The sequence below is a fragment of the Marmota marmota genome, unplaced genomic scaffold (assembly GCF_001458135.2).
Source record: "Marmota marmota marmota unplaced genomic scaffold, marMar, whole genome shotgun sequence".
NCBI lineage: Eukaryota > Metazoa > Chordata > Mammalia > Rodentia > Sciuridae > Marmota > Marmota marmota.
The window spans coordinates 18,842,432-18,855,278 of NW_025999913.1; the positions used below are offsets into that span (position 1 = coordinate 18,842,432).

The 12,847-nt window shown below is 40.9% G+C and overlaps 1 protein-coding gene across 9 annotated transcripts in view; it reads right to left on the reverse strand.

Annotated features, from left to right (window-relative positions):
* Nucleotides 1-12,847, reverse strand: part of LOC107149301 (cytidine monophosphate-N-acetylneuraminic acid hydroxylase) — a 78,827-nt gene that overhangs the window by 41,426 nt on the left and 24,554 nt on the right. The window contains exon 1 of one of the 9 annotated variants that reach the window (XM_048799879.1): nucleotides 5,214-5,552. The exons of the other annotated variants lie outside the window; for them this stretch is intronic. The gene's annotated coding sequence lies outside the window, so the exon portion shown is untranslated. Of the gene's footprint in view, nucleotides 1-5,213; nucleotides 5,553-12,847 lie in introns of those variants that run through there. 9 annotated transcript variants of the gene reach the window in all.

Below are 12,847 nucleotides of genomic sequence, written 5' to 3' on the forward strand. Positions count from 1 at the left end.
CTCCTCCTCCTCCTCCTCCTCCTCCTCTTCCTTCTCTTTCTTTCTCTTTTGGTCTCTTATATATAAAAGGTTGTGGCTCAACGGTAGAGTTCACCTAGCACATGAGCAGCCCTGGGGTCGATCCTCAGCACCTCATAAAAATGAATAAATTTTTTTAAAAAAGTGTGTCCAACTACGACTAAAAAATAAATTTAAAAAATTTACTTGTCACATAGTAATTGTATATACCTATGGGATACAATGTAACATTCATACATTTAAGTATGTGAACACATGCACACAGGCTATCAGATCAGGTGATTGGCTTTTCCCTCACCCTTACAATTTGTATGTGCTAAAAACATGCAAAATCTTCTCTACCACCTAGTTTGGTACAACTAGATACCACTAATTCCAACCCCAGCTACACCGGTGCTACAGGACAGGAAGCTGCATCTCCTGTGGCACCCTCCCCTGCACCCATGGGCCACCCCGTCCAGCCGGAGGCTGCCGTCCCTCCCTGGCCTCCAGGTCTCCTGTTTTCCTCTCATTTTGTATTATCATAGGTGCACCGAGGTTGTTTGCTCATGGTCCATCTGACCTGCAAATGCACGCTCCGCGAGAGCAGGATCATTCTGCTTGTCATGGTTCTGGGTGCCACAAGCCATGTTGGGACCACGTGGGATTCACTAAGTGTGTGGTAGTTGACTCATGGTCTTGGCATCTCATCTTCTGAGACTGTCTTGGGCTGCACGGCCCCTCTAGGTGCTGCTCCTGCCCAGACCTGACTTAAAGAAGTCAGCACCTAAAAGAAGAGTCACCTCAACACGAGCGAGAAACATAGTGCATCCCTTTCCTTTGTTCTCCAAGGCACTTTGAGGGCTGTTGGGAAAGGGTCCCAGCAGGCAGCCCCCATGGGTCCCTTCTGTCACACCTCCCCGTTGCTTTCCCTCACCTGTCCACTCTGCTCCAGGAGTGGACTCCGGCAGACCACACCAAGGGCTCCCAGACCCTCTGCCTTCCAGGCGGGTCAGTGGGCAGAGCTGCTGATTCCTCCTGCCCTCACCTGGGCCACTTTGACCTGGCTGTGCTCTGGGCACCAGCGCAGGAATTATGACACATACTTCACATAGCTCTGGTGGGGATCAAATGAGATGGTGAATCCTAAAGTGTCTAGCACCTCGCCTGGGACAGAGCAGGCATTAAAAGATACTAGCATTATTATGGTGATTATTTGACACTTTAAGAAGAGTTAAAAAGAATATTCATTACAGAGTGAACAAAGCTACCTATTATCAGTGGGCAGCTGGAAGACACAGTGGTGTCAGGGACACCCTCCAAACCTCTCGCTCTGATACCATTCCTAAGGACTTTCCTTCTTCCTGATTTTTTTCTCTTAAAAGATGCAAAAGAAATTAAGAACCTGAAACTCTTAACTATTGTTCTGAAAATACAAAGATAAATTGCATTTACTCAGGGAAGAGAAACTCTCAGCCTCTGTTCACAAAGTGGTGAGAAAGTGGTATCCTGATTTTGACCTTGCAGACTGGTGAAATCTACTTCATTTGGATAATAATTTAATTTCCAGAAAAACAAACGAATGATATTCCTTAAACTCTTAAGTAAGGAAGAATAATAAAGATGAACTAGAACAAAAACACATTAGAAAACTATAATAATAAAATAATCGATTATTGGCATTAAGATCACTAAACAATAGATCCTTGATTATATAACTGATTTATGAGTATATTCTAAAGAGGGTATCACAAATTGGCAGACTGTCTAATGAATCACATTTCTTGGTTGGTTAGCTAAACATTCCAGTTAAGTTAGGACAAAGGAATGCGATCTTATCTGGAAAACTTATGATAAACAACTACCAAGGGAGAACTTTTCAGTTCAGCAGCAGTGGAAATAATTCCATGGAAAATCTAAACAAATACAAATGTAAAAGGAAAATGTTTCAATGCTGAAACAATATGTCAAGCATGTTTTGCTAAATGACAGTTAAACAAACTATGACCATCACATTTGTTAGACAGATGTTAAGTAAAAGTAACAAGATACAATTTTTGCCTCAATGAGAAGAGTCTGAGGGCTGGGGATGGAGCCCAAAAGGTAAAATGTTGGCCTAGCACACCCAAAGCCCTGGGTTCAATACCCTGCACTGGAAAAAAATAGAAAAGTCTTTAACATACTAAGCTGCTTATGACTGGATGAATTTTTTCTTTGCTTGTATTTTTATTTTTCCTTAATGCACAGTAAACTTTAAAAAAAATAAAAGTATTTTGAAAACCTGTAAAAAAAACTGAGAAAAGTCTGAAAACCAGGAATGCCCTGAGCTAGTTAAGGTATGGGGAGAAAAGTCATGCACAGATACTATTTGCTGAGAGCCAAAATTCATCCGTTCTGAAGAATGGGTGGTAACACACTTCATAATGGAGAATGGGCAATGACTCACGCACTCATGTAGGGTCTCTAATTAAAAGGGCTGTGTTCATCCTACTTCTCAATTCCTGAGGTATTTGGTCCATGTAAAGCTACTTTCTCTTTTATTTGCTCCCTTTATCTCATTTCACTGCTTTACAGGGTGTCCTTCAGAGTATCTGTGCAGGAGGTGCTTTGTGTTGTGTGCATTAAGTCCTATGCCCAGTGCAGGGTCTCCACATCAGTAGACCCCCTGATGTTGAGGTCCACGGTGTTGCCAGATGCATATTCAGTGCTCCTCTCCTAACAGTGCTGAGCAGTCCATGGTGGGTGTACGTCCACCACATTTTATCTACTCATTCCCCAGATCCTGCCTCAGTGGAATTTCTTGTGATGTGAACAGGAGTAGATTGATGGTAACTCTGCCAGACACTTTCTAGAACGGCTGCACCAGCCACGCTCCCAGCAGACTCTTCGCGATCCCTACGTCCCTGAAAACGTCTAGCATCATCTTAGTTTCTATCTTTTTTTTTTTTTAACCAGTTAAAAAGTTGTCAAGTGAAATCTCCTGGCTTCATTGGTAGTTTTCTGGTTACTAATTAACTTGTAGTTTTTTGATTTATGAGTTAAAGAAATATTTTTGTGTGTTTAGTAGTCTGTGGGTTCCTCTGTAAAACACTAGTTCCTGCCCTTTCTTCCCTTCTTATGTTGCATTTCCTGTCTTGGTCAACTTGAAATACTTCCTATCATCTGCTGGGTATTAATCTCTTGTTGGTTATGGATACTGCAAAATATCGGAAAGTGTCACATGTCTTAGTTTTTTTTTTTAATCCATGATGCCCTTCCTTAACCCGAAATCCTAGATATTGATGAAATTATATTTTTGAAGTTTAATGACTGTCTGAAGAGTTGAGAAGTGCCACACCGTTTCCAAGCCAGAGATGTCCTCCTGTGTTTCTTCTGTAGCTTTGCAACTTTGCTCTTCACGTTCATGTGAAGCCTGCTGTAGGTGGAGGGGTAGGAAGTGTGATGTGGGTGAAGGAGTTTAATTAATCAGACCTTTTGCCAGTAACTCAGCGACTCCATGGCAACACCACTAAATGCAGAGAAGCTCTTATTTATTTTTGTGGTGCTGAGGATTGAACCCAGGGCCTTGTGCATGAAAGTTAAGCGCTTTACCAACTGAGCTATATCCCCAGCCCATCAGTTTTGTTTTTGGTAGCAAAAACAAAAACGTAAGTAGTTGAAATTCCAACAGAGAAAGGGCTAAATGAATTCTATGTTAGCACTTAATATGAACACACTTAAAAATCATATATAGGGTCATGCACCTCATAATGATGCTTCATTCAATGATGGGCCACACGTAGACAGTGGCCCCTAAGATTAAATTGGAGAGTAGAATCCAAGATGGCAGGCTAGAGGGAGGCAGCATTCTGTGTCACTCCGGGACCTGGGATCCAAGTAGTGGGAATGTTGTTTCTCTGCGAGTGATTAGAGAACCCCCGACAGCTGCTGCCACGCAGGTCCTCCAGGTGCCCGAGTAGGACAAAGGCATTAGCACTCGTGCAGGACACCCAAGGGCAGCCCATGCACAGGAACTCCTGTGTGGACCCCCAGCTACCATGTGGGGCTCCTCTGGCCGCCTCCATCTTGGGGCATTGCAACCACTGTCACAGTCCCCTATACCCGGTAGCCTGAACCTGGTACACAGCCCTGGATCCAGAGATAGCCACCAGCCACACTACTGCATGCCACTGAGCTGCATCTCTGAACAAGCCGTTCAACACCACTGCCTGGCCCCACCTGACCCAACACCCCATTGCTGAAAGCAGCCACCTCCATCATGGGACACCTTGGTGGCCATCTTTAGTTGGGAAAACTCCCTGCTTGGAACTCTGGCTGGGGCTTAGAAGCAATATCAAGGTACCAAAAGTCCCCAACTCCCTCCTCTCCCCAGCAGCCGCTAACCTGGCTCAGTGCCTGAGGCTACGCGGCTGGTCCTTAGCTCACAAAACTGGGTCCTGAACTGTCCAATATAAAACAGCTGTCTGTGACAGGGCGCAGCCCCCAGAGTGCAGCCCACAAGACGGCCAGAGACAAAGGTTCCTAATTAGGAAGTAGAAAGGGAGGGGTGAGTGAGACACAGTTTAGAGACTAAGTTAGAGACCAGGAATTGTGAGGTCAACAGGGATATAAGGAGATAAGACCAGGCACCCACATCACACGAGCAGGCCCCAAAGGAGATCCTTGGACCAACCCTGATGACCTTCACATCCTGAGGGTGAGATATCAGCAAACAGCAGATGACCTCACCTGCTGGTTGAGAAGCGAAGCTGGAAAGATACTGACCTCCCACAAAAGACCTTCTTTCCAGATTTTTTTTCCCTCTCTCTCTCTCTTCTCCCACCCTCACATCCCCAACATCTGTGAAACCAAGAACCTTTCATGAAATGGGCGGCTGAGGACTGGGATGTCTGAATAGTATGTCACAATGATGTTGTATATTGTTTTACCTCCTATTTTTACATTTTTTACTTTCTTAATATTTATGTTTGTTTTTGTACTCTACTGTCTTCCCACTTATTGTCTCCCCCAAATCACTTTCTCTTTCTTCTCCTGCTACTAACCAACTTTTTTAGACTCCTCTTTCACACTTCCTAAGATCTAATAAGTCTGCATCCTCACCTCCTACCCCTCAACATCTCACCCTACACCTCACCCCGGGTTCTTAGTCCACCACCAGAAAGTGTAGACCCTTTTGAAAACCTACTGTTTATATTGTAGTTAATCATTGAACTCACCATTTCTGATACTGTGATAAAACCATGAATGTCTCAATAGCAGCTATTTGGTTTAAGGCTGTATGTCTTTGCATTGGGATCTGTTCACATTGTTCTCCCCCTTAAGACAGAGGTCCTGGAAACCTGCAGGGACACCATGAGCCTATAGGGTAAAAACTGTCACACCTCGGATCCCCAGAGCTAGAAGGGAAGGGACATGAACAACATGAAACCACAAGGGAAGGAAGTGCCCAACAAACCAGGATACTACATGATGAGAATCCATGGGCGGCACAGCAGAAGAAAGGACAGAGGAGTTCAGGATGTACATGATTAAAATGTTCTGTGAATTAAAGGGTGAGATTAGAGAGCAAATACAGGAAGCAAAATACTACAATTAGGAGATAGAGGTTCTGAAAAAACCAAACAGAAATCTTTGAAATGAAAAAAAAACCAATAAACCAAATTAAAAGCTCAATACAAAGCCTCACCAACAGATTAGACCACTTGGAAGACAGGACCTCAGACAATGAAGACAAAAGATAAAATCTTGAAAAGAATGTTGACCATGCAGTGAAGATGGTAAGAAACCATGAGCAGAACATTCAAGAAACATCAGATAATGTAAAAAGACCAAATTTAAGAATTACTGGGCTAGAGGAAGGCATAGAGGTCCAAACCAAAGGAATGAACAATCTGTTCAATGAAATAATATCAGAAAAATTTCCAAACATGAAGAATTAATTGGAAAATCAAATAAATACAAGAGGCTTACAGGCCACCAAATGTACAAAATCACAACAGATCCACACCAAGGCACATGATAAGGAAAATGCCCAGCATACAGAATAAGGATAGAACCTTAAAAGCCACAAGGGAGAGGAATCAGACCACATATAGGGGAAAACCAATTAGGATATCTTCAAATTTTTTCAACCCAGACCTTGAAAGCTAGAAGATCCTGGAACAACATACACCAAGCTCTAAAAGAAAATGAATGCCAACTGAGAAAATTATATCCAGTAAAATTAAGCTTTAGAATTGATGATGAAATAAAGACCTTCCATTACAAACAAAAGCTAAAAAGAATTTACAGCAATAAAGCGTGAACTACAGAACATCCTTGGCAAAATATTTCACGAGGAGGAAATAAAAAACAACAATAAAAATCAGCAAAGGGATATAGTACACTAAAGGAAATACTAATCAAAGGAGAAACCAAGTCATGTTAAATACCAAAAATAAACAAAAACGGCTGGAATACAAATCATGTCTCAATAATAACCCTGAATGTTAGTGGTCTAAACTCACCAATCAAAAGACATAGGCTAGCAGATTGGTTAAAAAAAAAGACCCAACAATATGCTGCCTCCAAGAGACTCATCTCATAGGAAAAGACACCCATAGACTCAAGGTGAAAGGTTGGGAAAAAACATACCACTCACATGGACTGCGGAAGCAAGCAGGGGTGTCCATCCTCATATCAAATAAAGTAGACTTCAAGCCAAAGTTAATGAAAAGGGATAAAGAAGGACCCTACATACTGCTCAAGGGACCATACACCAACAGGACATAACAATTATATGTCCCAAACAATGGAGCAGCCATGTTCATCAAACAAACTCTTCTCAAGTTCAAGAGTCAAATAGACCATTACACAATAATTCTGGGTGACTTTAACAAACTTCTTTCACCACTGGATAGAACTTACAAATAAAAACTGAACTAAGAAATCTATAGAACTCAATAATATAACCAATAAATTAGACTTAACCGATAGAGAATATTTCATCCTTCAATGAATAAACACGCTTTCTTTTATCAGATCTCAATGGAATGAAATTAGAAATCAATGATAAAATAAAAAGTAGAAGCTACTCCAACTCCTAGAGACTAAATAATATGCCATTAAATGAACAATGGATCGCAAAAGATATCAAGGTGGAGATTAAAAAATTCTTAGAGGTAAATGAGAGCAGTGATACAGCATATCAAAATCTCTGGGACACTGTGAAGGCAGTACTAACAGGAAAGGTCATTGCATGAAGTTCCTTCCTTAAAAGAAGAAAAAGTCAATAAGTAAATGACCAAAGCCCTAGAAAAAGAAGAACAAATCCACACCTAAAGCAGTAGAATAATTAAGATCAGTGCTGAAATCAATGAAATTGAAACAAAAGAAATAATTGAAAAAATTGACAAAGCAAAAAGTTGGTTCCATGAAAAAATAAATAACATTGATAAACCCTTAGCCATGCTAACAAAGAGAAGGAGAGAAAATTCAAATTACTAACATGTGTGATGAAAAAGGAAATATCATGACAGACACTACAGAAATATAAAATAATTAGGAATTATTTTGAAAATTTGTACTACAATAAAATAGAAAATATCATAGGAATTGACAAATTTCTAGAGTCATATGATTTGCCTGAACTGAATCAGAATGATATACACAAGTTAAACAGATCAATTTCAACCAATAAAATAGAAGACACCATCAGAAGCCTACCAACCAAGAAAATCCCAGGAAAAGATGGATACACCGCCGAGTTCTACAAGACCTTGAAAGAAGAACAAATACCAATACTCCTCAAATTATTTCATGACATAGAAAAAGAGAGAATACTTCCAAACTCATTCTATGAGGCCAATTTCACCCTGATTCCAAAACCAAACAAAGACACATCAAAGAAATAAAACTTCAGACCAATATCTCTAATGAACGTAGATGCAAAATTCTCAATAAATTCTGGCAAGCAGCATGTAAAAACATATTAAAATGATAGTACATCATGATCAACTGGGGTTCATCCCAGGGATCAAGGTTGGTTCAACATATGGAAATCAATAAATGTAATTCATCACATCAATAGACTTAAAAATAAGAATCCTATGAACATCTCAATAGATGCAGAAAAAGCATTGGACAAAATACAGCACCCCTTCATGTTCAATACACTAGAAAAACTAGGGATAACAGGAACATATCTCAACATCATAAAGGCTATCTACACTAAGCCCCAGGCCAACAGCATTCTAAATGGAGAAAGATTGAAGGTATTCCTTCTAAAAACTGGAACAAGACAGAGATGCCCTCTTTCACCACTTCCATTTAATACAGTTCTTGAAACACTGGCCAGAGCAATTAGATAGATGAAAGAAATAAAAGGGATAAGGATAGGAAAAGAAGAACTCAAATTATCACTATTTGCCAACAATAAGATTCTATACATAGAAGATCCAAAAAATTCCACCAAAAAACTTCTAGAACTAATAATGAATTCAGCAAAGTAGCAGGATATAAAATCAACACCCATTAATCAAAGGCATTTCTATATATCAGTGACAAATTTTCTGAAAGAGAAACTAGGAAAACTACCCCATTTACAATAGCCTCAAAAAAAAATACTTTGGAATCAACTTCACAAAAGAGGTGAAAGATCTCTACAATGAAAATTACAGATCACTAAAGAAAGAAATTAAAGAAGACCTTAAAAGATGAAAAGATCTCCCTTGTTCTTGGATAGGCAGAATTAATATTGTCATAATGACCATACTACCAAAAGCACTATACGGATTTAATACAATTCCAATCAAAATCCCAATGACATTCTGCATAGAAATAGAAAAAGCAATCATGAAATTCATCTGGAAAAATAAGAGACCCAGAATAGCTAAAGCAATCCTTAGCAGGAAAGGTGAAGCAGGTGGCATCACTATATCAGATCTTAAACTATACTACAGAGCAATAATAATAAAACCAGGATGGTATGGGCACCAAAACAGACTGGTAGATCAATGGTACAGAATAGAGGACACAGAGACAAACCCACATAAATTCAGTTATCTCATATTAGACAAAGGTGCCAAAAACATACATTGGAGAAAAGATGACCTCTTCAACAAATGGTGCTGGGAAAACTGAAACTCCATATGCAACAAAATGAAATGAAACCCCTATCTCTCACAATGCACAAAACTCAACTTAAAGTGGATCAAGGACCTAGGAATTAAACCAGAGATCCTGTGCCTAATAGAAGAAAAAAATAGAAACCCAAATCTTCATCATGTGGGATTAGGCCCTGACTTCCTTAATAAGACTCCTACAGCACAAGAAATAAAACCAAGAATCGATAATTGGGATGAATTCAAACTAACAGCTTCTTCTCAGCAAAATAAACAATCAGTGAGGTGAATAGAGAACCTACAGAATGGGAGCAAATCTTTACCACATGCACATCAGATAGAGCACTAATCTCTAGGATATATAAAGAACTCAAAAATCTTAACACCAAAAGAACAAATAACCCAGGCAATAAATGGGCCAAGGAACTTCTCAGAAGAAGATATACAATCAATCAACAAATATACAAAAAAAAAAAATGTTCAACATCTTTAGTAATTAGAGAAATGCAAATCAAAACTATTCTAAGATTTCATCTTACTCCAGTCAGAATGGCAGCTATCAAGAATACAAACAACAATAAGTGTAGGTGAGGATGTGGGGGAAAGGCACATTCATACATTGTTGGTGGGACTGCAAATCGGTGCAACCAATATGGAAAGCAGTATGGAGATTCCTTGGAAAACTTGGAATGGAACTACCATTTGACCCAACTACCCACTCCTCAGTTTATACCCAAAGGTCTTAAAAACAGCATACTACAGTAGGGACACAGCCACATCAATGTTTATAGCAGCTCAATTCACAATAACTAAACTGTGGAACCAACTTAGATGCCCTTTAGTAGATGAATGGATAAAGAAACTTTGGCATATATACACAACGGACTATTACTCAGCAATAAAAGAGATTAAAATCACGGCATTTTCAGATAAATGGATGGAGCTGGAAAATATTATGCTAAGGGAAGTTAGCCAACCCCAAAACCAAATGCCGAATGTTTTCTCTGATATGAGGATGCTGATCCATAATAGGGGTGGGAGGTGGTGAGCATGAGAGGAATGGAGGAACTTTAGATAGGGTCAAGGGGAGGAAGGGGAAAGGAGGGGACATGGGGGTGGAACAAGAGGGACATCATTACCCCAAGCACATATATGAAAACAAGAATGGTGTGACTCCACTTTGTGAACAACCAGAGCCATGAAAAATTGTGCCCTGTACGTGTACCATGGATTGAAATGCATTCTGCTGTCCTGTATAACAAATTAGAATGAATGAATAAATGTTTTTTAAAAGATTAAATTGGAGCTGAGAAATTTGTGCTACCTAGTGAACCCACAGCTGAAGAGGCAAGAAAAAAGGGAGCCCTCGGAGAAGGGAAAGGGGAGCCCCTAAGACAACGCAGGAGCTCTCAGACCTCGACCAGCTTCTGCAGAAGCTAAGGAACCCGGGACTCCAGCCCCAAGGGTCCTCACTAATAGGATGTTCACAGCGTGTTACATGCTAAAAGCGAATCTGTGGCCAATCAAAGAACTAATCAAGGAAGCTGCTGTGGACCACCTTCTTCTCAAGAGCGCAGGTCCTGCAGAAAGGTCTTTTAGTTTCCATCCACAGGCTGTGGTCACTGTTCCCGCCCAGAACTTCCTGCTGGACCGAGCGCAGCTGGAGGCCGGGTGTGGTGAGACTGACCCCGGAGGACCCAGGGTGTGTGCCTTAGCCAGTCACAAAACCAATTTAAGTCAAAACAAAAAAAAAACCACTTTAAAATAGAAGAAAGCATGTACAAAAAAGATAAGAGGAGAGAAAACACTTTCCTACAGCTACACGACTGTTTGTGTTTTAAGCTAAGTGTTGATAGAAAGAGACAAAAAAAGTTCATAATGTTAAAAAGTCAGCGTGAGCCAGGGGCGATTCTTAAAGAAAGCTCAGAATCAAAAACCCGCCCAGGCCTGCGCACCCACTCGCCCCACGCCTCCACTCCAGGTCCCACGCCTCCACTCCAGGCCCCACACCTCCACTCCCAGCCCTGAGCCTCCAGCCCTGAGCCCCCACTCCAGGCCCTGAGCCTCCACTCCCAGCCCTGAGCCTCCAGCCCTGAGCCTCCACTCCAGGTCCTGAGCCTCGACTCCTGGCCCAGAGCCTCCTCCACCGCGTGCGCCCAGCCAGGCACCATCTAAAGACCTCTGGGACTATTTTTACTGTCCTTCTCGGCGCTTAGACACACAAATACCCAGCCTCATGCGGTAATTGCCTACAGTATCCAGCACGTCCAGGCGCCCTCCAGGCTCGACGCCCAGGAGCAGAGGCTGCCCTGTGCAAGCCGGGCGAGCGGCAGGCCGGGCCATGGGACTGTGTCTGCCACCTCTGCACCATGAAGGTGGCGGAACTGCCCTGGGACGCAGCTCTCAGCACGCGCCCCGCCGCCGAACCGACACCAGTGTACAGTGTATAGTGACTGATGCTTATTATAATGTGAACAGGATGAACCTCAAAATGCAAAAATAACACAGGGTGACTACAACTATTCGTCACGTGAAGCCCGAACAGAAGGCTGGAGAGTGGAGCAACTAGACAGACGATCAACGGGAAATAGGAGACTTGACCAAGACCCCAACCCGGCCCACAGAGAACTCTCCACTCAAGGACAGCAGGACACACGCTCGCCCCAAGGACCTGCGGAACCGCCTCCCGCACAGACCATATGTCAGCCATAAAACAAGTTCCAATCAACTTTAAAGGTACAAAAACATATAAAATATGTTCTGTAACACAATAAAATGAAATTCGATACCAACAAGAGAACAACACTGGGGAATTCACAAATGTGTAGATATTAAACAACATGGTTCTAAGTAACAAATTGATTGATTAAAGAAGAAATCATGAGAGAAATTAGAAACACATTGGTCCAGGCATGGTGGTATACACCCATATTCCCAGCTACTTGGGAGGCTGAGGCAGGAGGATCACAAGTTTAAGGCTGGTCTAAGCAACTTAGTGAGACCATGCCTCAAAACAAAATATAAAAAGGGCTGGGGCTATAGCTTAGTGTTAAAGTACCTTTGGGTTCAATCCTTAGTAGGAAGGAAGGAAGAAAAGAAGGCAGGCAAGTTGGCCAGAAATTGAAACAAATGAAAACTCAAAAACAATATGTCAAAACTAACGGAATTCAGCTGACACAGTGTAAAGAGGGAGATTCATTCCTGTACACATTTACATTAAAAAAGAAAAATCTCAACCTCTTACCTAGGAAACCAGAAAAATAAGACCAAACAAAATACAAAGCAAGCAAAGGAAATAATAAAAATCTAAAGCAGAAATAAATAAAAAGTCTAACAAAACAGAACATCAATAAAAATAAAATTTAGCTCTTTGAGAAGATCCACAAATTGAGAAAACTTCAGTTAGACTGAGCAAAAAAAAAAAAATAGAGGTTTCTAAATTATTCAAATCAAGAATAAAAAACAGGACATTACTGTTGAACTTACAGAAATTTAAAAAAAAAGATTACAAGGTAATATTATGAACAATTATACACGAACAGAATAGATAACCCAGGCAAATTGGAGTAATGTCTAGAAAAAATTAACAAATTAAAAAACCAACCCAAGTAGAAAGGGAAAAATCTGAGCAGGTCTCTAACTAGAAAAAAAATTTAAACTAGTATTTAAAAAAAAAAAAAACTTCCTGCAAAGACAGGCTCAGGCCCAGATGGTTCCACTGGTGAATTTTTTTTTTTTTTTTTTTTTTT